This window comes from Leiobunum rupestre, chromosome 1, assembly GCF_980474605.1.
Source record: "Leiobunum rupestre chromosome 1, qqLeiRupe1.1.hap1, whole genome shotgun sequence".
NCBI lineage: Eukaryota > Metazoa > Arthropoda > Arachnida > Opiliones > Sclerosomatidae > Leiobunum > Leiobunum rupestre.
The window spans coordinates 9,181,472-9,202,180 of record NC_143384.1 but is presented as its reverse complement, the minus strand read 5'-3'; the positions used below and the strand labels follow the sequence as shown (position 1 = coordinate 9,202,180).

Here is a 20,709-nt window from a genome sequence, read left to right as displayed (position 1 = left end):
TTTTCAACCAGTTTAGGGCTAATCCCCTAACACCAACCTTTCCTAGCTTTTTTATTAAAATTTCGTGTGACACCATGTCAAACGCCTTTTTCAAATCCAAGAAAATTGCTATAGTTTTTTTTTAATTTGGTCCAGTGATTTGTAAAGAACATTAGTTACTTCCTGAATAATATCATTTGTACCTAGATCGTTCCGAAAACCAAATTGATTTTTTGATAAAACATTATTATACACCAGAAAACTTGTTAAGTGGTGTTTTATATATTTCTCAAAAATTTTGGATACGTTACTTATTAACGATATCGGTCTAAAGTTTATCAACGCGTCTTTTTTTCCCGCTTTGTAAACAGGAACTATTATAGTATTTTTAAAACTATCAGGGAAAATTCCGTTTAAGATAGATATATTCAAAACATGCGAGAGAGGTAAGGCGATTGAATTTTTACAAAATGTCAATGTCTTAACGTTAATATCGTCCATACCACTTGAATGGGTGTTTTTTAACGTAGAAATTATATGTACAATATCCTTCGGAATACAGGGTTTTAAAAAAAGGCTTTCAGGATTTACAATACTAGGGTTATTATTTGCATTTTCATTATGATTGTTAGTTTGACCCTTATCCAATATTTTCTTCGCTAGTATTGAACCAACTGAAGGAAAATATCTATTAAATAGATTTGCCGCTTCTATAGGGTTGTCTTTTACTATTATTGCATTATTATCAGTATTTAGTTTAACAATTGATTCTTGTTTTTTTTATTTACCATGGCATCATTTATCGTTTTCCATATTAGTTTAGAGTCTCCGCTATTTTCTTCAATCTTACTTTTGAAGTAATTATATTTTACTGTTTTTATCAGCGATGTAATTTTATTTCTATATGTTTTATAGTTATTTCTTAATTCTTCATTAATTAAACCCTGAGTGATCCATGGTTTTAATTTTAATTTTTTATGAGCAATGTTAGTTTTAAATTATTTAGTACATAGGTCAATATATTTTCCAAAAAGGGATACAAATTTATTAGCCGCTACATTAGTGTCATTTTCTTGAAGAACCGTAGACCAATTTTAATTTTTTAAGTTATCTAATAATTTTTCGTAATCTACGCGGGAGTTTTCCCAATACTTAGTTGATTTTTTCTCCAATTTTCCCACGAGCGGTATATTAACTAGAATAGGATAGTGGTCAGTAATTTTAGTTTAATAAACCATCGATTGAATTTCTACATTGTCTCTTTTTTTACGAGCTAGTAGTTTCAGTAACTCTAGTAGGTTTATTTATACATGATGATAAGCCCAGTTCGTATAATGATGCTATATAGTCTAGAGCCACTGTATCGTTAGAGAGGATGTCAATATTTATATCTCCTATCCATATTAAATTATTATTGTTTGATAATGGCGGTATTTTCACAACTATATCATTAAGAAAACTATCAATATTATTATTAGGCGATCTGTACACTCCAACTACTTTATATACTTGATTATTAGTTAAAGTAATATTGACACATAGAACTGTTGCACACGAAATTTGGATATTTAATCTGTTCAAATTTAAGTTCATCTTTTAAATAAATAACCACACCGATATTTCTATTCAGAATCTTAAACGTTTCAGTTAGTATTATGACATCTGGACAAAATTGAAGATATTCTAGTAGGACAGTTAATTCGTCAAAATTTTTGTTTAAGCTTCGTATATTCATATGAATTAATGTGAAGCTATTAGTATTATTTTCTTTTAAGTCTTCCAAATTACAAGAAAAAACATTAAAAATTGGCGAAATAAAAAAGTCGTTATCTTGCATAATATCTAATATGAAATAGTATCTACTATATAAGTCTATTTGATGGTTAAGTCTTCAGAAGTACGAATCCTTATCGCTGCCATATGATCTTGTTTACGAATAAATATTTTTCCATCGTGGGTCCAGATATATTTATAACTATTATTTCTAGCTAATTGTTTCGCTTCGTATAATAGTTTCTTATCGCCGTCGTGACTGACGGCACGATTTTACGAACCTTGCTTCGCCACAGAGATTTAAAACGAAAGAAACCGACAACAACTAAACCGAAAAAAATAGATCTCGAGCACGGAAGCTTAATATTGATGCATCACCCAACAAATACATTTTGGTACCATTCGTTACCACAATCGTCGGCTAAAGGTCCAAGAATAAATTTAACCTTTCGAAAAATCATTAAAAAATGAATTAATTTACAGTTTCATCAATATTTTAATTACATTTTTAAATTTAAATAATTGTTCACCTTTAAAATATATGGATTTAAGCTTTGATTTTAAGTTGAAATAAAAACATTAATGCTTTGAATTTTTGTAATTAAATAGTATAATGATAGTAGAATATTATATTAAAATACCAATAAGCTGTCGTGTTCAGGTAGCGAGATATTACGGTTAGAAAGTAGGACCCGGCGTTACTTGTCAGCGTCTTGATTTTTTCAAATTTCATTAATTTAAAACCAATATTTCTCGAGTCGTATTGGAGCTCACAAGCTGAATTTTTGTAATTAAATAGTATAATGATAGTAGAATATTATATTAAAATACCAATAAGCTGTCGTGTTCAGGTATCGAGATATTACGGTTAGAAAGTAGGACCCGGCGTTACTGGTCAGCGTCTTGATTTTTTCAAATTTCATTAATTTAAAACCAATATTTCTCGAGTCGTATTCGAGCTCACAAGCTGAATTTTTGTAATTAAATAGCATAACGAAAGTAGAATATCATATTAAAATAACAATAAGATGTCGTGTGCAGGTATCGAGATATCACGGTTAGAATGTATTAGCAGGCGGGAGCTTTCAAAATTCTAGTTTTATTTTGAAAATATTGGAAAATTTAATTTTTTTTTCTTTTAAAAATATGTAAAAATTTAAAGTTTTTTTATTTTATCTTTAAAATATTTGAAATTTGCTTCGCTTTAGCCATATATGAGAGTTTTTTCGTTTTGTTTAGAATAGTCCAACACTTTGGTTTTTATTGTCGCGAGTCCTACTATATCTCAAAATATCCTTTTGTAAAATCCTTTTCGGCGAAATGACGGCGATGACTATTCGATTAGTTTCTTGTTAAAAGGGGTTAAGTGTTCATTACAGAAAACTTAAACATTTTTAGAGCCTTGTTTATATCATTGGCTGAGAGGTTTTTAATAGATTTTATATTCTTTAACCAGAGATCACGATTTTTTTTGGACACAAAACAGATTCGGATAATTGGGACTTGGCTAGCGCTCCTAGGTAGTCTATAAACTGTTACTATATCATTTAAATTATAATTAAAGCCTACTTTCGAAGCTATATCTTCAGCTATCGTAGAAAAATCTTCATTTTTTGTGAATTATATACCGGTAATTTCTATATTATTTAATCTCGTTTATAGCGGCTAGAAACTTCTACTAAAGCTCAAAAAATGCTGAACCAAGTCAGTAATAACCTTAAAGACGATTTATTAACACTTAACATTAATAAAACTAAGTATATTTGCTTTTCTTCGAGAATCGAAAAAGATACACCCATGGAATTAAATATTCACACAGAAAGTTGCCATGGAAATTTTAATAATTGTACGATTGATTGCTTGAGCCTGGAGAAAGTAAGCAAGATTAAATACTTGGGGGTAGTAATCGACGAGAACCTAAAATGGAAGGATCAAGTTACTAATGTAATCAATAAAATTAGAATATGTACCTATAAGTTTCGGGAAATCCGTAACTTTCTACAACTGGGTTGGCTTAAAATAATTTACTATGCTTTAGTCCATTCAATCTTGTCGTATGGAATAATCGGCTGGGGAGGAACTTATCAAATGATAACCGATCCTTTAGAAATAATGCAAAAAAAATAATACGTATATGCCTAAGAAAAAAACAAACCTACCCAAGTCGTCTGCTCTTCGAAGAATTTAAAGTGCTCTCTCTCAAACAAATATATGCCAAAGAAATCTTGCTATACACCTTCAAACACAGGCAATCAATGGAACCAAGTAAAGCTTATAACACCAGATTTGTGGTAGATGGCAACTTATTGCCGTCAAAACCTTCAAAAACTATTGGGCAAAAACATGCGTATTACTTAGGACCCAAATTATATAACTTTCTTGACCAAAATGTAAAAATAATTAGCAACTTTAAAATATACAGGGTCTTTTTTTTTGCTCGGAAAAGTGTTTTTTTTCAAAAACTATTTATAGTACTGATTTCAAATTTGGAAGGTCAATTCTCTATACCGGGGGACATCAGTTTGAGAAATTGGAGCGTTTTCGGTAATGTTTTTCACCAATTTTGAAATATTATTTTTCGACCACTAGGTGCGAGATAAAAAATTTCTATTATAAAGTTGTAGGCCGTCATCGAAAACCCTTAAAAATTGTTCACTCGACGAAAAACAATTTATTTATCAGTGAAAATTCGAGCTTGAAAAATTTACAAGTTGGTGAAGCCAAATTACGATTGTTTGAAACGATAATTGAAACCGAATTACCTAATCCAGTTGAAACTTTGGTTAAAAAAACGACCGGATTTAAAAAACACGAGGCTATAGGTCACTCCTAAACATGCATTGGGTATTTAAAGGAAAACTTTGGGAGATTATTATCAGTGTTTTATAATATTTCGAACAATGCCTCGTTATTCAGTAGCTGAGCGTACCGAGATAGTTGCCATTTACTATGGAGAAGCAGCGCAAAACCTTAGAAGAGTGACTGAAATCTTCGCAGAAAGACATCCAAATGGAGCACCATCTGTAAATACAGTAAGACGAGCAATTCACAATTTCAATCAATTTGGTCACTTGCAACCTAGGTTTCGCGGATTGGGTCAACCGGATTTAGACTTCGAGAACAATGTACTCGCGTACTTTGTGGCATATCCTCGTCACAGTTGCGCTAACGCCGCTGCTGATTTGGGTTGTTCTGCAAATCGTGTGTGGAAAATTCTTCGTAAGAATCGCTATCACCCATACAGAGCTACGCTCCACCAAGGACTAATTGACGGAGACCATCAAAGACGTTATGAATTTAGCAACTGGTTACTAAATGCTGTCCAAGATTTTTGCGCCATGTTTTGTTCTCCGACGAAGCGTCATTTTCTAGAGATGGGCCCTTTAATCATCAAAACAGCCATCTTTGGTCTGACATCAACCCACATTGGGGTTTTGAATATCATCACCAGGTTCAATTTGAACGGGTCAATGTTTGGGTTGGACTTGTTGGAAACCGTTTGATTGGTCCCTTTTTCCTGCCGACGAACCTCAACGGCCAAAGGTATTTACATTTTCTACAGAACGAACTGAGTGACGCAATCGACGACCTTCCATTGGCTGAAAGACGTCAGTTGTGGTTTCAGCAAGATGGCGCCCCTCCGCATTTTTCCCGGCAAGTAACTGAGCACCTCAACAACGAGTTTCCTGAAAGGTGGATAGGGAGAAATGGTCCAGTGCATTGGCCAGCAAGGTCACCTGACCTAACACCGCTGGATTATTTTCTCTGGGGATTCGTTAAAGCAAAGGTATACGCCACGCCCATTGAAACTAGGGAGGAACTCATTAGACGAATAATCAGTGCTTGCTGAGACGTCACAACAGAAATGGTAGAGAAAGCGTTTGAGAACTTAATTGTCCGCGCACAAACCTGTGTTGCAGCCAATGGTGATATTATTGAAAATGTTTTGTAAAATTTTATGTGAATAAAATATCTGCATTTAAAAACCAAACGTGTACATTTTTTCAAGTGTGAAAACTCTACTACGTTTGTATTAGACTTGTTCCCTTTTCAATTATCGTTTCAAACAATCGTAATTTGGCTTCACCAACTTGTAAATTTTTCAAGCTCGAATTTTCACTGATAAATAAGTTGTTTTTCGTCGAGTGAACAATTTTTAAGGGTTTTCGATGACGGCCTACAACTTTATAATAGAAATTTTTTATCTCGCACCTAGTGGTCGAAAAATAATTTTTCAAAATTGGTGAAAAACATTACCGAAAACGCTCAAATTTCTCAAACTGATGTCCCCCGGTATAGAGAATGACCTTCCAAATTTGAAATCGGTACTATAAATAGTTTTTGAAAAAAAACACTTTTCCGAGCAAAAAAAAAGACCCTGTATAAATCCAAAATAGTCATGTGGCTGTTAGAAATTGGTTATACTCGATTAAAAAACTTTCTATCAAATTAAAAAAAAAAAAATGCGCGAAACTCCTAAATTACTAACTCTAATGGAACCCTATACTTGATGTAATTAATTGATTTTGATGTTTGTAAACTAACTCGGATTATTGTATATAAGAACGTCCCTGCCACGCACGAGCGTTATGCTCATGTGGCAAAGGGACGATGTATTATTTTTGTACGCTACAATGTAAAACTACAATTCGCATCAATAAATTATTATTATTATTATTATTATCTTGTTCTTTAATCTTAAGCATTAGGGTGACATTATCACTTAATAACTTTTGGTTATGAAATTTTAGTTGGTCTACTGTTATAGACATTGTGGTTAGGACTTAAGTAAAGTCGTCTATTATCAGATCGGGGTCAACTCCAATTGGGGGCCAGAGAGGAAGAATTTGGCATTAATGGGAAATGCGGCCAACACGATTGCATAGCCGGTGGGGCCAACTACCAGCCAGTCCGGCCCTTACAGTTAACAATTTATTTTCCTATGTGGCGCAATTGGATAGCGCGCGGTACTTATACAACAGTACAGCCGAGTGATGCCGAGGTTGTGAGTTCGAATCTGACCTAGGGAAAAGTGATTTTTCGATTTTGTAACCTTTTCTTCTTGTGGTACAAAATAAAGTAGTCTAGATGAATCAATCCCCTGTGGCGCAATTAGTTAGCGCGCCCAGGTTGTGAGTTCGTGCCTCACATGGGAAAGGGTACTTTTTCGATTTTGTAACCTTTTGTTCTTGTGGTACTTATTACAGTTATCTAGTTGACTCAATACCCCGTGGCAAAATTTGTTAGCGCGCTGTACTTATACAGCAGTACAGCTGAGAAATGCCGAGGCTGCGAGTTCGAGCCTCACCTTGGGAAGAGTACCTTTTCGATTTTGTGACCTTTTCTTCTTGTCGTACAAAATACAGTCATCTTCTAAATACAATCTCCTGTGGCGCAATTGGTTAGCGCGCGGTACTTATACAGCAGTACAGTCGAGAAATGCCGAGGTTTTGAGGTCGAGACTCACCTTGGGAAGAGTACCTTTTCGATTTTGTAATCTTTTCTTCTTGTGCTACTTAATACAGTTATCTAGTTGATTCAATACCCTGTAGCAAAATTTGTTAGCGCGTGGTACTTATACAGCAGTACAGCCGAGAATTGCCGAGGTTGCGAGTTCGAGCCTCACCTTGGGAAGAGTACCTTTTCGATTTTGTAATCTTTTCTTCTTGTGGAACAAAATACAGTTATATAGATAATACCACTCCCTTGAGGCGCAATTGGTTAGCGCGTGGTTCTTATACAGCAGTTCAGTAGAGAAATCCCGAGGTTGTGAGTTCGAGCCTCACCTTGGGAAGAGTACCTTTTCGATTTTGTAAACTTTTCTTCTTGTGGTACAAAATACAGTTATCTACTGGATACGATCCCCTGTGGCGCAAATGGTTAGCGCGCGGTACTTATACAGCAGTACAGCGGAGAAATGCCGAGGTTGAGAGTTCGAGCCTCACCTGGGGAAAAGTACCTTTTCGATATTGTAACCTTTTCTTCTTGTCGTGCAAAATACAGTTATCTAGTTGATTCAATACCCTCTGGCAAAATTTGTTAGCGCGCGGTACTTATACAGCAGTACAGCCGAGAAATGCCGAGGTTGTGAGTTCGAGCCTCACCTGGGGAAAAGTACCTTTTCGATTTTGTGACCTTTTCTTCTTGTCGTACAAAATACAGTCATCTTCTAAATACAATCTCCTGTGGCGCAATTGGTTAGCGCGCGGTACTTATACAGCAGTACAGTCGAGAAATGCCGAGGTTTTGAGTTCGAGCCTCACCTGGGGAAGATTACCTTTTCGTTTTTGTAACCTTTTCTTCTTGTCGTGCAAAAAACAGTTATCTACTTGATACAATCCCCTGTGGCGCAATTGGTTAGCGCGCGGTACTTATACAGCAGTACAGTCGAGAAATGCCGAGGTTGTGAGTTCGAGCCTCAGCTTGGGAAGATTACCTTTTCGATTTTGTAACCTTTTCTTCTTGTCGTGCAAAATACTGTTATCCAATCGATACAATCTCCTGTGGCGCAATTGGTTAGCGCGCGGTACTTATACAGCAGTACAGTCGAGAAATGCCGAGGTTGTGAGTTCGAGCCTCAGCTTGGGAAGATTACCTTTTCGATTTTGTAACCTTTTCTTCTTGTCGTGCAAAATACTGTTATCCAATCGATACAATCCCCAGTGGCGCAACTGGCTAGCGCGCGGTACTTATACAGCAGTACAGCCGAGAAATGCCGAGGTTGTGAGTTCGAGCCTCACCTGGGGAAGAGTAATTTTTCGATTTTGTAACCTTTTCTTCTTGTCGTGCAAAATACAGTTATCTACTTGATACAATCCCCTGTGGCGCAATAGGTTAGCGCGCGGTACTTATACAGCAGTACAGCCGAGAAAACCGAGTTTGTGAGTTCGAACCTCAACTGGGGAAAAGTACCTTTTCGATTTTGTAACCTTTTCTTCTTGTCGTGCGAAATACAGTTACCTACTTGATACGATCCCCTGTGGCGCAATTGGTTAGCGCGCGGTACTTACACAGCAGTGCAGCCGGGAAATGCCGAGGTTGTGAGTTCGAGCCTCACCTGGGGAAGAGTAATTTTTCGATTTTGTAACCTTTTCTTCTTGTCGAGCAAAATACAGTTATCTACTTAATACAATCACCTGTAGCACAGTTGGCTAGCGCGCGGTACTTATACAGCAGTACAGCCGAGAAATGCCGAGGTTGTGAGATCGAGCCTCACCTGGGAAAGAGTAATTTTTCGATTTTGTAACCTTTTCTTATTGTGGAAAAAAATACAGTTATCTATTTGATTCAATTCCCTGTAGCGCAACTGGCTAGCGCGCGGTACTTATACAGCAGTACAGCCGAGAAATGCCGAGGTTGTGTTTTCGAGCCTCACCTGGGGAAAAGTACCTTTTTGATTTTGTAACCTTTTCTTCTTGTCGTGCAAAATACAGTTATCTACTTAAAACAATCCCCTGTGGCGCAATTGGTTAGCGCGCGGTACTTATACAGTAGTACAGCCGAGAAATGCCGAGGCTGTGAGTTCGAGTCTCATCTGGGGAAAAGTACCTTTGTAATTTTGTAACCTTTTCTTCTTGTCGTGCAAAATACAGTTATCTAGTGGATACAATCCCCTGTGGCGCAATTGGTTAGGGCGCGATACTTATACAGCAGAACAGCCAAGATATGCCGAGGTTGTGAGTTCGAGCCAAACCTGAGGAAAAGTGCCTTTTCGATTTTGTAACCTTTTCTTCTTGTCGTGCAAAATACAGTTATCTACTTGATACAATCCTCTGTGGCGCAATTGGTTAGCGCTTGGTACTTATACAGCAGTACAGCCGAGAAATGACGACGTTGTGAATTCGAGCCTCACCTGGGGAAAAGTACCTTTTCAATTTTGTAACCTTTTCTTCTTGTCGTGCAAAATACAGTTATCTACTTGATACAATCCCCTGTGGCGCAATTGGTTAGCGCGCGGTACTTATACAGCAGTACAGCCGAGAAATGCCGAGGTTGTGAGTTCGAGCCTCACCTGGGGAAGAGTCCCTTTTCGATTTTGTAACCTTTTCTTCATGTCGTGCAAAATACAGTTATCTACTTGATACAATCCCCTGTGGCGCCATTGGTTAGCGCGCGGTACTTTTACAGCAGTATAGCCGAGAAATGCCGAGGTTGTGAGTTCGAGCCTCACCTGGGGAAAAGTACCTTTTCAATTTTGTAACCTTTTCTTCTTGTCGTGCAAAATACAGTTATCTATTTGATACAATCCTCTGTGGCGCAATTGGTTAGCGCTTGGTACTTATACAGCAGTACAGCCGAGAAATGACGACGATGTGAGTTCGAGCCTCACCTGGTGAAAAGTACCTTTTCGATTTGGTAACCTTTTCTTCTTGTCGTGGAAAATACAGTTAGCTACTGGATACAATCCCCTGTGGCGCAATTGGTTACCGCACGGTACTTATACAGCAGTACAGCCGAGATATGCCGAGGTTGTGAGTTCGAGCCTCACCTGGGGAAAAGTGCCTTTTCGATTTTGTAACCTTTTCTTCTTGTCGTGCAAAATACAGTTATCTACTTGATACAATCCCCTGTGGCACAATTGGTTAGCGCTTGGTACTTATACAGCAGTACAGCCGAGAAATGACGACGTTGTGAGTTCGAGCCTCACCTGGTGAAAAGTACCTTTTCGATTTGGTAACCTTTTCTTCTTGTCGTGGAAAATACAGTTAGCTACTGGATACAATCCCCTGTGGCGCAATTGGTTACCGCACGGTACTTATACAGCAGTACAGCCGAGATATGCCGAGGTTGTGAGTTCGAGCCTCACCTGGGGAAAAGTGCCTTTTCGATTTTGTAACCTTTTCTTCTTGTCGTGCAAAATACAGTTATCTACTTGATACAATCCCCTGTGGCACAATTGGTTAGCGCTTGGTACTTATACAGCAGTACAGCCGAGATATGCCGAGGTTGTGAGTTCGAGCCTCACCTGGGGAAAAGTGCCTTTTCGATTTTGTAACCTTTTCTTCTTGTCGTGCAAAATACAGTTATCTATTTGATACAATCCCCTGTGGCGCAATTGGTTAGCGCTTGGTACTTATACAGCAGTACAGCCGAAAAATGCCGAGGTTGTGAGTTCGAGCCTCACCTGGGGAAGAGTGATTTTTCGATTTTGTAAACTTTTCTTCTTGTCGTGCAAAATACAGTTATCTACTTGATACAATCCCCTGTGGCGCAATTGGTTAGCGCGTGGTACTTAAACAGCAGTACAGCCGAGAAATGCCGAGTTTGTGAGTTCGAGCCTCACCTGGGGAAGAGTACCTTTTCGATTTTGTAACCTTTTCTTCTTGTCGTGCAAAATACAGTTATCTACTTGATACACTCCCCTGTGGCGCAATTGGTTAGCGTGCGGTACTTATACAACAGTACAGCCGAGATATGCCGAGGTTGTGAGTTCGAGCCTCACCTTGGGAAAAGTATCTTTTCGATTTTGTAACCTTTTCTTCTTGTCGTGCAAAATACAGTTACCTATTTGATACAATCCCCTGTGGCGCAATTGGTTAGCGCGCGATGCTTATACAGCAGTACAGCCGAGAAATGCCGAGGTTGAGAGTTCGAGCCTCACCTAAGGAAAAGTACCTTTTCGATTTTGTAACCTTTTCTTCTTGTCGTGGAAAATACAGTTATCTAATCGATACAATCCCCTGTGGCGCAATTGGTTAGCGCGCGGTACTTATACAGCAGTACAGCCGAGAAATGCCGAGGTTGTGAGTTCTAGCCTCACGTGGGGAAGAGTAATTTTTCGATTTTGTAACCTTTTTTTCTTGTCGTGCAAAATATAGTTATCTACTTGATACAATCCCCTGTGGCGCAATTGGTTAGCGCGCGGTACTTATACAGCAGTACAGTCGAGAAAACCGAGTTTGTGAGTTCGAGCCTCACCTGGGGAAGAGTGATTTTTCGATTTTGTAACCTTTTTTTCTTGTCGTGCAAAATACAGTTATCTACTTGATACAATCGCCTGTGGCGCAATTGGTTAGCGCGCGGTACTTATACAGCAGTACAGCCGAGAAAACCGAGTTTGTGAGTTCGAGCCTCACCTGGGGAAGAGTGATTTTTCGATTTTGTAAACTTTTCTTCTTGTCGTGCAAAATACAGTTATCTACTTGATACAATCCCCTGTGGCGCAATTGGTTAGCGCGCGGTACTTATACAGCAGTACAGCCGAGAAATGCCGAGTCTGTGAGTTCGAGCCTCACCTGGTGAAAAGTACCTTTTCGATTTTGTAACCTTTTCTTCTTGTCGTGCAAAATACAGTTATCTACTTGATACAATCCCCTGTGGCGCAATTGGTTAGCGCGCGGTACTTATACAGCAGTACAGCCGAGAAATGCCGAGGTTGTGAGTACGACCCTCACCTGGGGAAGAGTGATTTTTCGATTTTGTAAACTTTTCTTCTTGTCGTGCAAAATACAGTTATCTACTTGATACAATCCCCTGTGGCGCAATTGGTTAGCGCGCGGTACTTATACAGCAGTACAGCCGAGAAATGCCGAGGTTTAGAGTTCGACCCTCACCTGGGGAAGAGTAATTTTTCGATTTTGTAACCTTTTCTTCTTGTCTTGCAAAATACAGTTATCTACTTGAAACAATCCCCTGTGGCGCAATTGGTTAGCGCGCGGTACTTATACAGCAGTACAGCCGAGAAATGCCGAGGTTGTGAGTTCGAGCCTCACCTGGGGAAGAGTGATTTTTCGATTTTGTAAACTTTTCTTCTTGTCGTGCAAAATACAGTTATCTACTTGATACAATCCCCTGTGGCGCAATTGGTTAGCGCGCGGTACTTATACAGCAGTACAGCCGAGAAATGCCGAGGTTGTGAGTTCGAGCCTCACCTGGGGAAGAGTCCCTTTTCGATTTTGTAACCTTTTCTTCATGTCGTAAAAAATACAGTTATCTACTTGATACAATCCCCTGTGGCGCCATTGGTTAGCGCGCGGTACTTTTACAGCAGTATAGCCGAGAAATGCCGAGGTTGTGAGTTCGAGCCTCACCTGGGGAAAAGTACCTTTTCAATTTTGTAACCTTTTCTTCTTGTCGTGCAAAATACAGTTATCTATTTGATACAATCCTCTGTGGCGCAATTGGTTAGCGCTTGGTACTTATACAGCAGTACAGCCGAGAAATGACGACGTTGTGAGTTCGAGCCTCACCTGGTGAAAAGTACCTTTTCGATTTGGTAACCTTTTCTTCTTGTCGTGGAAAATACAGTTAGCTACTGGATACAATCCCCTGTGGCGCAATTGGTTACCGCACGGTACTTATACAGCAGTACAGCCGAGATATGCCGAGGTTGTGAGTTCGAGCCTCACCTGGGGAAAAGTGCCTTTTCGATTTTGTAACCTTTTCTTCTTGTCGTGCAAAATACAGTTATCTACTTGATACAATCCCCTGTGGCACAATTGGTTAGCGCTTGGTACTTATACAGCAGTACAGCCGAGAAATGACGACGTTGTGAGTTCGAGCCTCACCTGGTGAAAAGTACCTTTTCGATTTGGTAACCTTTTCTTCTTGTCGTGGAAAATACAGTTAGCTACTGGATACAGTCCCCTGTGGCGCAATTGGTTACCGCACGGTACTTATACAGCAGTACAGCCGAGATATGCCGAGGTTGTGAGTTCGAGCCTCACCTGGGGATGAGTGCCTTTTCGATTTTGTAACCTTTTCTTCTTGTCGTGCAAAATACAGTTATCTACTTGATACAATCCCCTGTGGCACAATTGGTTAGCGCTTGGTACTTATACAGCAGTACAGCCGAGATATGCCGAGGTTGTGAGTTCGAGCCTCACCTGGGGAAAAGGGCCTTTTCGATTTTGTAACCTTTTCTTCTTGTCGTGCAAAATACAGTTATCTATTTGATACAATCCCCTGTGGCGCAATTGGTTAGCGCTTGGTACTTATACAGCAGTACAGCCGAGAAATGACGACGTTGTGAGTTCGAGCCTCACCTGGTGAAAAGTACCTTTTCGATTTGGTAACCTTTTCTTCTTGTCGTGGAAAATACAGTTAGCTACTGGATACAATCCCCTGTGGCGCAATTGGTTACCGCACGGTACTTATACAGCAATACAGCCGAGATATGCCGAGGTTGTGAGTTCGAGCCTCACCTGGTGAAAAGTACCTTTTCGATTTGGTAAACTTTTCTTCTTGTCGTGGAAAATACAGTTAGCTACTTGATACAATCCCCTGTGGCGCAATTGTTTACCGCACGGTACTTATACAGCAGTACAGTCGAGATATGCCGAGTTTGTGAGTTCGAGCCTCACCTGGGGAAGAGTGATTTTTCGATTTTGTAACCTTTTCTTCTTGTCGTGCAAAATACAGTTATCTATTTGATACAATCCCCTGTGGCGCAATTGGTTAGCGCGCGGGACTAATACAGCAGTACCGTCGAGAAATGCCGAGGTTGTGAGTTCGAGCCTCACCTAAGGAAAAGTAGCTTTTCGATTTTGTAACCTTTTCTTCTTGTCGTGCAAAATACAGTTACCTACTTGATACAATCCCCTGTGGCGCAATTGGTTAGCGCGCGGTACTTAAACAGCAGTACAGCCGAAAAATGCCGAGGTTGTGAGTTCGAGCCTCACCTGGGGAAGAGTGATTTTTCGATTTTGTAAACTTTTCTTCTTGTCGTGCAAAATACAGTTATCTACTTGATACACTCCCCTGTGGCGCAATTGGTTAGCGTGCGGTACTTATACAACAGTACAGCCGAGATATGCCGAGGTTGTGAGTTCGAGCCTCACCTTGGGAAAAGTATCTTTTCGATTTTGTAACCTTTTCTTCTTGTCGTGCAAAATACAGTTACCTACTTGATACAATCCCCTGTGGCGCAATTGGTTAGCGCGCGATGCTTATACAGCAGTACAGCCGAGAAATGCCGAGGTTGAGAGTTCGAGCCTCACCTAAGGAAAAGTACCTTTTCGATTTTGTAACCTTTTCTTCTTGTCGTGGAAAATACAGTTATCTAATCGATACAATCCCCTGTGGCGCAATTGGTTAGCGCGCGGTACTTATACAGCAGTACAGCCGAGAAATGCCGAGGTTGTGAGTTCTAGCCTCACGTGGGGAAGAGTAATTTTTCGATTTTGTAACCTTTTTTTCTTGTCGTGCAAAATACAGTTATCTACTTGATACAATCCCCTGTGGCGCAATTGGTTAGCGCGCGGTACTTATACAGCAGTACAGCCGAGAAAACCGAGTTTGTGAGTTCGAGCCTCACCTGGGGAAGAGTGATTTTTCGATTTTGTAAACTTTTCTTCTTGTCGTGCAAAATACAGTTATCTACTTGATACAATCCCCTGTGGCGCAATTGGTTAGCGCGCGGTACTTATACAGCAGTACAGCCGAGAAATGCCGAGTCTGTGAGTTCGAGCCTCACCTGGTGAAAAGTACCTTTTCGATTTTGTAACCTTTTCTTCTTGTCGTGCAAAATACAGTTATCTACTTGATACAATCCCCTGTGGCGCAATTGGTTAGCGCGCGGTAATTATACAGCAGTACAGCCGAGAAATGCCGAGGTTGTGAGTTCGAGCCTCACCTGGGGAAGAGTGATTTTTCGATTTTGTGAAATTTTCTTCTTGTCGTGCAAAATACAGTTATCTACTTGATACAATCCCCTGTGGCGCAATTGGTTAGCGCGCGGTACTTATACAGCAGTACAGCCGAGAAATGCCGAGGTTGTGAGTTCGACCCTCACCTGGAGAAGAGTAATTTTTCGATTTTGTAACCTTTTCTTCTTGTCTTGCAAAATACAGTTATCTACTTGACACAATCCCCTGTGGCGCAATTATTTAGCGCGCGGTACTTATACAGCAGTACAGCCGAGAAATGCCGAGTCTGTGAGTTCGAGCCTCACCTGGGGAAGAGTAATTTTTCGATTTTGTAAACTTTTCTTCTTGTCGTTCAAAATACAGTTACCTACTTGATACAATCCCCTGTGGCGCAATTGGTTAGCGCGCGGTACTTATACAGCAGTACAGCCGAGAAATGCCGAGGTTGTGAGTTCGAGCCTCACCTGGGGAAGAGTACTTTTTCGATTTTGTAAACTTTTCTTCTTGTCGTTCAAAATACAGTTACCTACTTGATACAATCCCCTGTGGCGCAATTGGTTAGCGCGCGGTACTTATACAGCAGTACAGCCGAGAAATGCCGAGGTTGTGAGTTCGAGCCTCACCTGGGGAAGAGTACTTTTTCGATTTTGTAAACTTTTCTTCTTGTCGTTCAAAATACAGTTATCTACTTGATACAATCCCCTGTGGCGCAATTGGTTAGCGCGCGGTACTTATACAGCAGTACAGCCGAGAAATGCCGAGGTTGTGAGTTCGAGCCTCACCTGGGGAAGAGTAATTTTTCGATTTTGTAAACTTTTCTTCTTGTCGTTCAAAATACAGTTATCTACTTGATACAATCCCCTGTGGCGCAATTGGTTAGCGCGCGGTACTTATACAGCAGTACAGCCGAGAAATGCCGAGGTTGTGAGTTCGAGCCTCACCTGGGGAAGAGTAATTTTTCGATTTTGTAACCTTTTCTTCTTGTCGTTCAAAATACAGTTATCTACTTCATACAATCCCCTGTGGCGCAATTGGTTAGCGCGCGGTACTTATACAGCAGTACAGCCGAGAAATGCCGAGTTTGTGAGTTCGAGCCTCACCTGGGGAAGAGTGATTTTTCGATTTTGTAAACTTTTCTTCTTGTCGTGCAAAATACAGTTATCTACTTGATACAATCCTCTGTGGCGCAATTGGTTAGCGCGCGGTATTTATACAGCAGCACAGCCGAGAAATGCCGAGGTTGTGAATTCGAGCCTCACCTGGGGAAGAGTGATTTTTCGATTTTGTAAACTTTTCTTCTTGTCGTGCAAAAAACAGTTATCTACTTGATACAATCCCCTGTGGCGCAATTGGTTAGCGCGCGGTACTTATACAGCAGTACAGCCGAGAAATGCCGAGGTTGTGAGTTCGAGCCTCACCTGGGGAAGAGTGATTTTTCGATTTTTTAAACTTTTCTTATTGTCGTGCAAAATACAGTTATCTACTTGATACAATCCCCTGTGGCGCAATTGGTTAGCGCGCGGTACTTATACAGCAGTACAGCCGAGAAATGCCGAGGTTGTGAGTTCGACCCTCACCTGGGGAAGAGTAATTCTTCGATTTTGTAACCTTTTCTTCTTGTCTTGCAAAATACAGTTATCTACTTGACACAATCCCCTGTGGCGCAATTGGTTAGCGCGCGGTACTTATACAGCAGTACAGCCGAGAAATGCCGAGTCTGTGAGTTCGAGCCTCACCTGGGGAAGAGTAATTTTTCGATTTTGTAAACTTTTCTTCTTGTCGTGCAAAATACAGTTATCTACTTGATACAATCCCCTGTGGCGCAATTGGTTAGCGCGCGGTACTTATACAGCAGTACAGCCGTAAAATGCCGAGATTGTGAGTTCGACCCTCACCTGGGGAAAAGTACCTTTTCGATTTTTTAACCTTTTCTTCTTGTCGTGCAAAATACAGTTATCTACTTCATACAATCCCCTGTGGCGCAATTGGTTAGCGCGCGGTACTTATACAGCAGTACAGCCGAGAAAACCGAGTTTGTGAGTTCGAGCCTCACCTGGGGAAAAGTACCTTTTCGATTTTGTAACCTTTTCTTCTTGTCGTGCAAAATACAGTTATCTTCTTAATACAATCCCCTGTGGCGCAATTGGTTAGCGCGCGGTATTTATACAGTAGTACAGCCGAGAAATGCCGAGGTTGTGAGTTCGAGCCTCACCTGGGGAAGAGGGATTTTTCGATTTTGTAACCTTTTCTTCTTGTCGTTCAAAATACAGTTATATACTTGATACAATCCCCTGTGGCGCAATTGGTTAGCGCGCGGTACTTATACAGCAGTACAGCCGAGAAATGCCGAGGTTGTGAGTTCGAGCCTCACCTGGGGAAGAGTGATTTTTCGATTTTGTGAAATTTTCTTCTTGTCGTGCAAAATACAGTTATCTACTTGATACAATCCCCTGTGGCGCAATTGGTTAGCGCGCGGTACTTATACAGCAGTACAGCCGAGAAATGCCGAGGTTGTGAGTTCGACCCTCACCTGGAGAAGAGTAATTTTTCGATTTTGTAACCTTTTCTTCTTGTCTTGCAAAATACAGTTCTCTACTTGACACAATCCCCTGTGGCGCAATTATTTAGCGCGCGGTACTTATACAGCAGTACAGCCGAGAAATGCCGAGTCTGTGAGTTCGAGCCTCACCTGGGGAAGAGTAATTTTTCGATTTTGTAAACTTTTCTTCTTGTCGTTCAAAATACAGTTACCTACTTGATACAATCCCCTGTGGCGCAATTGGTTAGCGCGCGGTACTTATACAGCAGTACAGCCGAGAAATGCCGAGGTTGTGAGTTCGAGCCTCACCTGGGGAAGAGTAATTTTTCGATTTTGTAAACTTTTCTTCTTGTCGTTCAAAATACAGTTATCTACTTGATACAATCCCCTGTGGCGCAATTGGTTAGCGCGCGGTACTTATACAGCAGTACAGCCGAGAAATGCCGAGGTTGTGAGTTCGAGCCTCACCTGGGGAAGAGTAATTTTTCGATTTTGTAAACTTTTCTTCTTGTCGTTCAAAATACAGTTATCTACTTGATACAATCCCCTGTGGCGCAATTGGTTAGCGCGCGGTACTTATACAGCAGTACAGCCGAGAAATGCCGAGGTTGTGAGTTCGAGCCTCACCTGGGGAAGAGTAATTTTTCGATTTTGTAAACTTTTCTTCTTGTCGTTCAAAATACAGTTATCTACTTGATACAATCCCCTGTGGCGCAATTGGTTAGCGCGCGGTACTTATACAGCAGTACAGCCGAGAAATGCCGAGGTTGTGAGTTCGAGCCTCACCTGGGGAAGAGTAATTTTTCGATTTTGTAAACTTTTCTTCTTGTCGTTCAAAATACAGTTATCTACTTGATACAATCCCCTGTGGCGCAATTGGTTAGCGCGCGGTACTTATACAGCAGTACAGCCGAGAAATGCCGAGGTTGTGAGTTCGAGCCTCACCTGGGGAACAGTGATTTTTCGATTTTGTAAACTTTTCTTCTTGTCGTGCAAAACACAGTTATCTGCTTGATACAATCCCCTGTGGCGCAATTGGTTAGCGCGCGGTATTTATACAGCAGTACAGCCGAGAAATGCGGAGGTTGTGAGTTCGAGCCTCACCTGGGGAAGAGTGATTTTTCGATTTTGTAACCTTTTCTTCTTGTCGTTCAAAATACAGTTATCTACTTGATACAATCCCCTGTGGCGCAATTGGTTAGCGCGCGGTACTTATACAGCAGTACAGCCGAGAAATGCCGAGGTTGTGAGTTCGACCCTCACCTGGGGAAGAGTAATTTTTCGATTTTGTAACCTTTTCTTCTTGTCTTGCAAAATACAGTTATCTACTTGATACAATCCCCTGTGGCGCAATTGGTTAGCGCGTGGTACTTATACAGCAGAACAGCCGAGAAATGCCGAGGTTGTGAGTTCGACCCTCACCTGGGGAAAAGTACCTTTTCGATTTTGTAACCTTTTCTTCTTGTCGTGCAAAATACAGTTATCTACTTGATACAATCCCCTGTGGCGCAATTGGTTAGCGCGCGGTACTTATACAGCAGTACAGCCGAGAAAACCGAGTTTGTGAGTTCGAGCCTCAACTGGGGAAAAGTACCTTTTCGATTTTGTAACCTTTTCTTCTTGTCGTGCAAAATACAGTTATCTACTCGATACAATCCTCTGTGGCGCAATTGGTTAGCGCGCGGTATTTATACAGCAGCACAGCCGAGAAATGCCGAGGTTGTGAGTTCGAGCCTCACCTGGGGAAGAGTGATTTTTCGATTTTGTAAATTTTTCTTCTTGTCGTGCAAAAAACAGTTATCTACTTGATACAATCCCCTGTGGCGCAATTGGTTAGCGCGCGGTACTTATACAGCAGTACAGCCGAGAAATGCCGAGGTTGTGAGTTCGAGCCTCACCTGGGGAAGAGTGATTTTTCGATTTTTTAAACTTTTCTTATTGTCGTGCAAAATACAGTTATCTACTTGATACAATCCCCTGTGGCGCAATTGGTTAGCGCGCGGTACTTATACAGCAGTACAGCCGAGAAATGCCGAGGTTGTGAGTTCGACCCTCACCTGGGGAAGAGTAATTTTTCGATTTTGTAACCTTTTCTTCTTGTCTTGCAAAATACAGTTATCTACTTGACACAATCCCCTGTGGCGCAATTGGTTAGCGCGCGGTACTTATACAGCAGTACAGCCGAGAAATGCCGAGTCTGTGAGTTCGAGCCTCACCTGGGGAAGAGTAATTTTTCGATTTTGTAAACTTTTCTTCTTGTCGTTCAAAATACAGTTATCTACTTGGTACAATCCCCTGTGGCGCAATTGGTTAGCGCGCGGTACTTATACAGCAGTACAGCCGAAAAATGCCGAGGTTGTGAGTTCGAGCCTCACCTGGGGAAGAGTGATTTTTCGATTTTGTAAACTTTTCTTCTTGTCGTGCAAAATACAGTTATCTACTTGATACAATCCCCTGTGGCGCAATTGGTTAGCGCGTGGTACTTAAACAGCAGTACAGCCGAGAAATGCCGAGTTTGTGAGTTCGAGCCTCACCTGGGGAAGAGTACCTTTTCGATTTTGTAACCTTTTCTTCTTGTCGTGCATAATACAGTTATCTACTTGATACACTCCCCTGTGGCGCAATTGGTTAGCGTGCGGTACTTATACAACAGTACAGCCGAGATATGCCGAGGTTGTGAGTTCGAGCCTCACCTTGGGAAAAGTATCTTTTCGATTTTGTAACTATTTCTTCTTGTCGTGCAAAATACAGTTACCTACTTGATACAATCCCCTGTGGCGCAATTGGTTAGCGCGCGATGCTTATACAGCAGTACAGCCGAGAAATGCCGAG

The 20,709-nt window shown here is 40.8% G+C and overlaps 32 non-coding genes across 32 annotated transcripts; all 32 read left to right on the top strand.

Moving 5' to 3' along the window:
* The first annotated feature begins 8,408 nt into the window (after positions 1-8,408).
* On the top strand, positions 8,409-8,500 carry TRNAI-UAU (transfer RNA isoleucine (anticodon UAU)). The gene is given in 2 exon segments: positions 8,409-8,446; positions 8,465-8,500. It is a non-coding gene; the product is annotated as a tRNA-Ile (tRNA).
* A 225-nt stretch (positions 8,501-8,725) lies between these two features.
* On the top strand, positions 8,726-8,817 carry TRNAV-UAC (transfer RNA valine (anticodon UAC)). The gene is given in 2 exon segments: positions 8,726-8,763; positions 8,782-8,817. It is a non-coding gene; the product is annotated as a tRNA-Val (tRNA).
* A 385-nt stretch (positions 8,818-9,202) lies between these two features.
* Positions 9,203-9,294, top strand: TRNAI-UAU (transfer RNA isoleucine (anticodon UAU)). Its single transcript is given in 2 exon segments — positions 9,203-9,240; positions 9,259-9,294. It is a non-coding gene; the product is annotated as a tRNA-Ile (tRNA).
* A 385-nt stretch (positions 9,295-9,679) lies between these two features.
* On the top strand, positions 9,680-9,771 carry TRNAI-UAU (transfer RNA isoleucine (anticodon UAU)). Its single transcript is given in 2 exon segments — positions 9,680-9,717; positions 9,736-9,771. It is a non-coding gene; the product is annotated as a tRNA-Ile (tRNA).
* Positions 9,772-10,792: 1,021 nt separating this feature from the next.
* TRNAI-UAU (transfer RNA isoleucine (anticodon UAU)) lies at positions 10,793-10,884 on the top strand. Its single transcript is given in 2 exon segments — positions 10,793-10,830; positions 10,849-10,884. It is a non-coding gene; the product is annotated as a tRNA-Ile (tRNA).
* Positions 10,885-12,380: 1,496 nt separating this feature from the next.
* TRNAI-UAU (transfer RNA isoleucine (anticodon UAU)) lies at positions 12,381-12,472 on the top strand. Its single transcript is given in 2 exon segments — positions 12,381-12,418; positions 12,437-12,472. It is a non-coding gene; the product is annotated as a tRNA-Ile (tRNA).
* Positions 12,473-12,539: 67 nt separating this feature from the next.
* Positions 12,540-12,631, top strand: TRNAI-UAU (transfer RNA isoleucine (anticodon UAU)). The gene is given in 2 exon segments: positions 12,540-12,577; positions 12,596-12,631. It is a non-coding gene; the product is annotated as a tRNA-Ile (tRNA).
* A 385-nt stretch (positions 12,632-13,016) lies between these two features.
* On the top strand, positions 13,017-13,108 carry TRNAI-UAU (transfer RNA isoleucine (anticodon UAU)). Its single transcript is given in 2 exon segments — positions 13,017-13,054; positions 13,073-13,108. It is a non-coding gene; the product is annotated as a tRNA-Ile (tRNA).
* Positions 13,109-14,288: 1,180 nt separating this feature from the next.
* TRNAL-UAA (transfer RNA leucine (anticodon UAA)) lies at positions 14,289-14,380 on the top strand. The gene is given in 2 exon segments: positions 14,289-14,326; positions 14,345-14,380. It is a non-coding gene; the product is annotated as a tRNA-Leu (tRNA).
* Positions 14,381-15,718: 1,338 nt separating this feature from the next.
* Positions 15,719-15,810, top strand: TRNAI-UAU (transfer RNA isoleucine (anticodon UAU)). The gene is given in 2 exon segments: positions 15,719-15,756; positions 15,775-15,810. It is a non-coding gene; the product is annotated as a tRNA-Ile (tRNA).
* A 67-nt stretch (positions 15,811-15,877) lies between these two features.
* On the top strand, positions 15,878-15,969 carry TRNAI-UAU (transfer RNA isoleucine (anticodon UAU)). Its single transcript is given in 2 exon segments — positions 15,878-15,915; positions 15,934-15,969. It is a non-coding gene; the product is annotated as a tRNA-Ile (tRNA).
* Positions 15,970-16,036: 67 nt separating this feature from the next.
* Positions 16,037-16,128, top strand: TRNAI-UAU (transfer RNA isoleucine (anticodon UAU)). The gene is given in 2 exon segments: positions 16,037-16,074; positions 16,093-16,128. It is a non-coding gene; the product is annotated as a tRNA-Ile (tRNA).
* Positions 16,129-16,195: 67 nt separating this feature from the next.
* TRNAI-UAU (transfer RNA isoleucine (anticodon UAU)) lies at positions 16,196-16,287 on the top strand. The gene is given in 2 exon segments: positions 16,196-16,233; positions 16,252-16,287. It is a non-coding gene; the product is annotated as a tRNA-Ile (tRNA).
* Positions 16,288-16,354: 67 nt separating this feature from the next.
* TRNAI-UAU (transfer RNA isoleucine (anticodon UAU)) lies at positions 16,355-16,446 on the top strand. Its single transcript is given in 2 exon segments — positions 16,355-16,392; positions 16,411-16,446. It is a non-coding gene; the product is annotated as a tRNA-Ile (tRNA).
* Positions 16,447-16,672: 226 nt separating this feature from the next.
* Positions 16,673-16,764, top strand: TRNAI-UAU (transfer RNA isoleucine (anticodon UAU)). Its single transcript is given in 2 exon segments — positions 16,673-16,710; positions 16,729-16,764. It is a non-coding gene; the product is annotated as a tRNA-Ile (tRNA).
* A 67-nt stretch (positions 16,765-16,831) lies between these two features.
* TRNAI-UAU (transfer RNA isoleucine (anticodon UAU)) lies at positions 16,832-16,923 on the top strand. Its single transcript is given in 2 exon segments — positions 16,832-16,869; positions 16,888-16,923. It is a non-coding gene; the product is annotated as a tRNA-Ile (tRNA).
* A 67-nt stretch (positions 16,924-16,990) lies between these two features.
* TRNAI-UAU (transfer RNA isoleucine (anticodon UAU)) lies at positions 16,991-17,082 on the top strand. Its single transcript is given in 2 exon segments — positions 16,991-17,028; positions 17,047-17,082. It is a non-coding gene; the product is annotated as a tRNA-Ile (tRNA).
* Positions 17,083-17,149: 67 nt separating this feature from the next.
* Positions 17,150-17,241, top strand: TRNAI-UAU (transfer RNA isoleucine (anticodon UAU)). Its single transcript is given in 2 exon segments — positions 17,150-17,187; positions 17,206-17,241. It is a non-coding gene; the product is annotated as a tRNA-Ile (tRNA).
* Positions 17,242-17,466: 225 nt separating this feature from the next.
* On the top strand, positions 17,467-17,558 carry TRNAI-UAU (transfer RNA isoleucine (anticodon UAU)). The gene is given in 2 exon segments: positions 17,467-17,504; positions 17,523-17,558. It is a non-coding gene; the product is annotated as a tRNA-Ile (tRNA).
* Positions 17,559-17,625: 67 nt separating this feature from the next.
* TRNAI-UAU (transfer RNA isoleucine (anticodon UAU)) lies at positions 17,626-17,717 on the top strand. The gene is given in 2 exon segments: positions 17,626-17,663; positions 17,682-17,717. It is a non-coding gene; the product is annotated as a tRNA-Ile (tRNA).
* A 385-nt stretch (positions 17,718-18,102) lies between these two features.
* TRNAI-UAU (transfer RNA isoleucine (anticodon UAU)) lies at positions 18,103-18,194 on the top strand. The gene is given in 2 exon segments: positions 18,103-18,140; positions 18,159-18,194. It is a non-coding gene; the product is annotated as a tRNA-Ile (tRNA).
* A 67-nt stretch (positions 18,195-18,261) lies between these two features.
* Positions 18,262-18,353, top strand: TRNAI-UAU (transfer RNA isoleucine (anticodon UAU)). The gene is given in 2 exon segments: positions 18,262-18,299; positions 18,318-18,353. It is a non-coding gene; the product is annotated as a tRNA-Ile (tRNA).
* A 67-nt stretch (positions 18,354-18,420) lies between these two features.
* TRNAI-UAU (transfer RNA isoleucine (anticodon UAU)) lies at positions 18,421-18,512 on the top strand. Its single transcript is given in 2 exon segments — positions 18,421-18,458; positions 18,477-18,512. It is a non-coding gene; the product is annotated as a tRNA-Ile (tRNA).
* Positions 18,513-18,579: 67 nt separating this feature from the next.
* On the top strand, positions 18,580-18,671 carry TRNAI-UAU (transfer RNA isoleucine (anticodon UAU)). Its single transcript is given in 2 exon segments — positions 18,580-18,617; positions 18,636-18,671. It is a non-coding gene; the product is annotated as a tRNA-Ile (tRNA).
* Positions 18,672-18,738: 67 nt separating this feature from the next.
* On the top strand, positions 18,739-18,830 carry TRNAI-UAU (transfer RNA isoleucine (anticodon UAU)). Its single transcript is given in 2 exon segments — positions 18,739-18,776; positions 18,795-18,830. It is a non-coding gene; the product is annotated as a tRNA-Ile (tRNA).
* A 226-nt stretch (positions 18,831-19,056) lies between these two features.
* On the top strand, positions 19,057-19,148 carry TRNAI-UAU (transfer RNA isoleucine (anticodon UAU)). The gene is given in 2 exon segments: positions 19,057-19,094; positions 19,113-19,148. It is a non-coding gene; the product is annotated as a tRNA-Ile (tRNA).
* Positions 19,149-19,215: 67 nt separating this feature from the next.
* TRNAI-UAU (transfer RNA isoleucine (anticodon UAU)) lies at positions 19,216-19,307 on the top strand. The gene is given in 2 exon segments: positions 19,216-19,253; positions 19,272-19,307. It is a non-coding gene; the product is annotated as a tRNA-Ile (tRNA).
* A 225-nt stretch (positions 19,308-19,532) lies between these two features.
* TRNAI-UAU (transfer RNA isoleucine (anticodon UAU)) lies at positions 19,533-19,624 on the top strand. Its single transcript is given in 2 exon segments — positions 19,533-19,570; positions 19,589-19,624. It is a non-coding gene; the product is annotated as a tRNA-Ile (tRNA).
* Positions 19,625-19,691: 67 nt separating this feature from the next.
* TRNAI-UAU (transfer RNA isoleucine (anticodon UAU)) lies at positions 19,692-19,783 on the top strand. Its single transcript is given in 2 exon segments — positions 19,692-19,729; positions 19,748-19,783. It is a non-coding gene; the product is annotated as a tRNA-Ile (tRNA).
* Positions 19,784-19,850: 67 nt separating this feature from the next.
* TRNAI-UAU (transfer RNA isoleucine (anticodon UAU)) lies at positions 19,851-19,942 on the top strand. Its single transcript is given in 2 exon segments — positions 19,851-19,888; positions 19,907-19,942. It is a non-coding gene; the product is annotated as a tRNA-Ile (tRNA).
* Positions 19,943-20,009: 67 nt separating this feature from the next.
* On the top strand, positions 20,010-20,101 carry TRNAI-UAU (transfer RNA isoleucine (anticodon UAU)). Its single transcript is given in 2 exon segments — positions 20,010-20,047; positions 20,066-20,101. It is a non-coding gene; the product is annotated as a tRNA-Ile (tRNA).
* Positions 20,102-20,168: 67 nt separating this feature from the next.
* TRNAI-UAU (transfer RNA isoleucine (anticodon UAU)) lies at positions 20,169-20,260 on the top strand. Its single transcript is given in 2 exon segments — positions 20,169-20,206; positions 20,225-20,260. It is a non-coding gene; the product is annotated as a tRNA-Ile (tRNA).
* Positions 20,261-20,709: the final 449 nt, after the last annotated feature.